Raw genomic sequence first — 5,164 nt, forward strand, 5'->3', positions numbered from 1 at the left:
TGATTATAGTGTCTTGATAAACTTGTTTAACGTTACAGTTTCAGTTACAAGTCCACCACTCCCCGTAGCATGTCACGATCCAAATGAACAATATCTTGAATGCGGCTCTGCATGCCCAACCACCTGCAGCAACATGAATGACAAGCCTACGCCATGCATCCTTCAATGCGTTGCGGGATGTTTCTGCAAAACAGGTTACGTTCGAAACTCCGATGGAAAATGTGTACATCCGTAGGAGTGTTCAGTTACTAAGAAACCGTGTGATGTTACGAGCCCAAAGCCTCTGCTCTGCCATTTTACATGTAGCCAGTGTTCTATTTCCGCACGAGAATTCAGGTGGATTTGCTAAGAAAAGCAGGAGTTGCACAGTTTTGTCATTATTCTCTTCTACATTATTGTAATGTCTGTATGATGAAGCAATGCTTCATCATCATCTGCTACTTATTCTCTTTTACTCAAATATAAAATATTGATAATAGCTATGATCTCATGTTTTACATTTCTACAATATACAACCAAAAAAGCAAAGCGTTGAGCTTAAGCATCTTTTTAGGACTTGGCCCTTTTTTGTCGATAGACTTCACAGCCGGCTGTTAAAGTACAGGACAATTACGGGTCTAGTGCAACGATCCTACTTGACTCTATCCAGTGGCACCGGTCACCCGAGATTCAAACATATAACGACTGGGTCTTCAGACCAACCTCGTAACTCTAAGCTAATTGAGCGGTTACACCTGACCAACGAACATTAAACCAAATCGACTATATTCTAATTGATGGCCGGTTTTTCTCGAACATCACTAACAGCAGCTCTCCACGGGATGCGGATATCGACTCAAAGCATTACCTAGCAGCAGTACATGTGCGCTCAAAACTATCGACGGTATTATACGTCGTGACGTTAAACTCGGTTAAACATTCGGCAATTAGACAACCCTCGAGTTGCTGAGAGCTACACGCTCTCACTGGATAAAACTTTACCTTCCTCCGTAGAGCTGGGAGCTTCGACCACCGACGACTATGGACTAGGATACAGGGGTGAGAAATAAACGTCAAATGCATATGATTGCTATACAACCGTTTTTTCTGACGTTTTGGTCCGAGTGACAGCTAACGCTTTATTCAATGGAAATTGTAATTGCCGGCGAACTACTTGAAGGATGCTCTCTTCACTGCTACATGAGAAAGAGATAGCATGATTACATACCCTTGCTAGGATACGCTCCTCCCAGTTAGCTTAGAGGTACGATGCTGGTCTTACAAGCCAGTCGTCGTATGTTCGAATCTTGGCTAGGCGGTGCTTGCTAGATAGAGTCAGTAGGATCGTTGCACTGGCACCGTAATTTTCCTTTCTCTAGTAGCCGGCTGCGAAGTCTGTCGATAAAGAAGGGTAATGTCTAAAGACGGTATAAACCCCAGGCTTTGATTTTGCCAGGATACACTCGGCTGTCAATAAGGCCGCAACCGCAGCGCTAGATTTAGGTACCTCCAGTGCACGAAATTACTGGTTTGACGAGCATTGCTACAAGGGAAAATTTGGCCATGTATGAACGAGCGTGGAATGAGTTAACCACTATCCTGAGACGAAAAAAGCGCCAGAAGGAAGATAGAGATCGTGAAGAACTAGAACAACTATTCCGGACTAATAAAACACGCAAGTTCTATGAGATGGTAAGCCAATCTTGTAAAAAATATGTACCGAAGCCTGATATGGGTAGTGTCGAAGAAGGAACCCTGGTCACAAACGAATGCGAGGTGGTCAACAGGTGAAAGCGACGGCGAAACTGAAAGAGTCAGAATGGAAGATAACCTAGGAATGTCTACAAACGACAACAGCGTTCCGGTTCCCGATCTGGAAGAGATCCAGCGAGATATCGGTCAGCTGAAGAATAATAGAACGACCGGAAAAGACCGACTCTCGCTCTCGACAGAACTCTACAAAAATCGTATAAAAACATATCAATCTAAGATATATTTTCTGATTTCCATAATTTTAGTAGCAAAGGAGAGATCTTCACGCTCTGCATATATCTGTTAAATTTCGTATTATTTTGTCTTACCGTTCAAAAGTTATTTATTTATTTATTTACTAGCTGACCCGACAAACTTCGTATTGCCACAAATTAACCTGTGTTGTACATAAATCCTGAAACTCGGATGATCTTTGTAACAATCTCGAGTTTTGCAAGTTTCTGAGGAGTTCAACCTTTCATTTTGGTAGTTACGTAACTACGAAAGCATCCCAGGTAACCAATAAGCATTACCAAGACTATTCAAATGCAGGCCAATAAGCATTAAGTCGCCCTAACTGCTACATAAATGCCATTTTGGCAAAATATACAGCTACTTTACTGATAACCTTCTCATAGTGCTGACAATGCTAATTTACAGCTAATTACCGACACGAAGAATTTGAATACAATTTTGGATGCCAATTTACAACACCTATGCAGTCAAAAAGCTAATATACAACAACGTGCATTATAAAGTGCCTGATACGCTGATTTGCTGCTTATGGTAATGCTTATTAGTTACCAGGAATGGGTAGTTTAATATACAAATTTGCAATTTTCCATCACAGTAAAGTAGAAAACAACTCCCCTGTCCCCTCATTGCATAGCCAGAAAGCGGATAGTAATATTTGCCATGATTGTACAACATTTCGCCGAATATCATTTTGCGAAAAACCTTAAGCGGAATGTCCCATTTCACGGAAATTTTTTTTGTGGGAAGTACCATTTCGCGATCCTCTCCTTACTTGCTGTCGCTCGTCCCAGGAAACCCAAGTAGACCTAGGAAAACAAATAAACCTAGACAGTAGTGATTTCTGCGGGGAGTTGCCCCCCAGTGGGCGGCGCTTCCGACGGCGGGTCGCCGGCAACACTCGCGGTCGTCTCATCCTGAATGATCTAGTGTTACTATAGATAGTTTTTGTGGTCTTGTTATTGACTAATGTTTTATGGAAGAGTCTCGAATTTCTTGAGTTCGATTAGTTTGTGTTTTATTTGTATGAGAGTCCATATCCCCCTACCACAGGAGTGAGAGGTCTCTAACTATCATAAAATAAATTAAAGACTCCAAAATCTTCCAGATGCCAAATTTGGTTCCATTTGCTTGATTAGTTCTCAAGTTATAAGGAAATTTTCACATTTTTGTTTATTTGTTATAAAATACATCATCTGACAATAGTAGTCTTAATGATTAATAAGCAGCACAAAACAAGCAGTATAGATATACACAAAAAAAACATATTCATCTTCGAAGCCGTTGTTTAAACGTTGTTGCGGTAATATTAAAATCAAACAAATCAGCTACAGCATTAAAGCTTGTCGACATGAAGCGGATAGGGTCATGTTGCCCGTACGTTGCATTTCGCTGAGGTAAGTACAACAGATCTCTGGGCCTTAGAGTCCTTTCGGGTGCATACATATTAAGCTGTTGTAGAATAACAGGTGCATCGATCACGCCAGACAAAACCTTTCCCACAAAGACAGCTTGAGCTTCGAACCGCCTTCGCTCTAAAGTCTGCATTTCAAGAAGTTGGCAGCGCTCTACATACGGTGGTAGCTGGTGTTGATTTCGCCATGGAAGAAATCGTAAAGCATATCGCACGAATTTTCGCTGAACGGCTTCAATTCTTGCTATCCAATTAGCATTGAATGGGCACCACACAACCGAGTTGGTCTCAAGGACGGAACGCACCAGGGAATAGTAAAGTGATCGAAGGCACATGGGGTCACGAAATTCTTCAGCAATTTTGAATATAAATCCAAGCTGTCGATTCGCCTTAGCAATTATTTCGTTATAGTGTGGCTTAAATGAGAGCGAAGTATCCAAAGTAACGCCCAAATCACGAACCTGGTTTACTCTAGTTACCGTCTTACCAAATATGGTGTAATTGAACGTAATCGGATTAGATTTTCTATAAAACGAAATCACACTGCATTTTTCGGTGCTAACCGTTAGTAGGTTGCTGGAACACCACCGAAGAAAAATATCAACCATTCCCTGGAGCGCTAAACAGTCTGCAGTATCGTTGACAATCTTGAACAGTTTCACGTCGTCAGCAAAAAGTAATCGGCAATCCTCCGGGAGTAACAATGAAACGTCGTTTAAAAACAGCGTGAAGAGCAGTGGTCCCAGATTACTGCCCTGTGGAACACCGGAGAGGTTCGTGAAATATGCAGACTGCTGATTACCTATCTTTACATAGAGCATTCGATTTAAAAGATAGGATCGAAGCCATTGTACTAGCGCAGAACAAACTCCAAGCTTTTCCAATTTTGCCAGCAGTATACTGTGATCAACTCGGTCAAATGCTGCTTTTAAATCGGTGTAGATCGTGTCAATTTGCGCACCCGCGCTCATATTTTGTATGCACGCTGCGGCAAACTGTACAAGGTTTGTAGCAGTAGAGCGTTTTGCATAAAAACCATGTTGCTCTGGAGAGATGTAGTGCTTGCAGCTAGCGAATAGAGCATCGTGTATTATAATTTCAAAAACTTTCGACACTGCGCAAAGAGATGTAATGCCTCTGTAATTTTTAACGTTACGTTTGTCCCCTTTTTTATGCACAGGAAACATAGCAGAAAGCTTCCAAGCTGTAGGGAATACCCCTTGCTGAAGCGACAAATTGAACAGCAGGCATAGCGGATGTATTAGAACAGCTGCACATTTTTTTAAAACGCATGATGGAATTCCATCCGGACCAGCGGTAAAAGAACACTTTAGTTTCACAATTGCAGCTTCTACGTCTCGATCTGCTATTGCAGGTAGATTGAAATCGAGGACATCTACAGGAATGCTAGTTAATGCTGCATTGGTTTGCGCCATAGTAGCGGCGGAGTCTCGGAAATTGTGTTGAAAATGTTGGGCGAACAAACTGCATTTCTCTGACAACGTGCTTCCATGACAGTCACCCAGAAACATATCTTTCGGCAATCCATCTTCTTTCCTCTTTTTGTTTACGAATGACCAGAAGACCCTCGGATTCGTCCTGATGTTACACTGTATTCGATGGGTATACCGTTTATATAGGTAACGATTATATCTGCGATACAAGTTACTGGCATGATTGAAACTCTGCTTCGAAATGGTATTGCGGCGTCTAATGTATTTACGTAATGCAAGGGATCGCTTTCGTTTAAGTTGCTGCAAGCGGGAA

This window comes from Sabethes cyaneus, chromosome 2, assembly GCF_943734655.1.
Source record: "Sabethes cyaneus chromosome 2, idSabCyanKW18_F2, whole genome shotgun sequence".
Classification (NCBI taxonomy): domain Eukaryota; kingdom Metazoa; phylum Arthropoda; class Insecta; order Diptera; family Culicidae; genus Sabethes; species Sabethes cyaneus.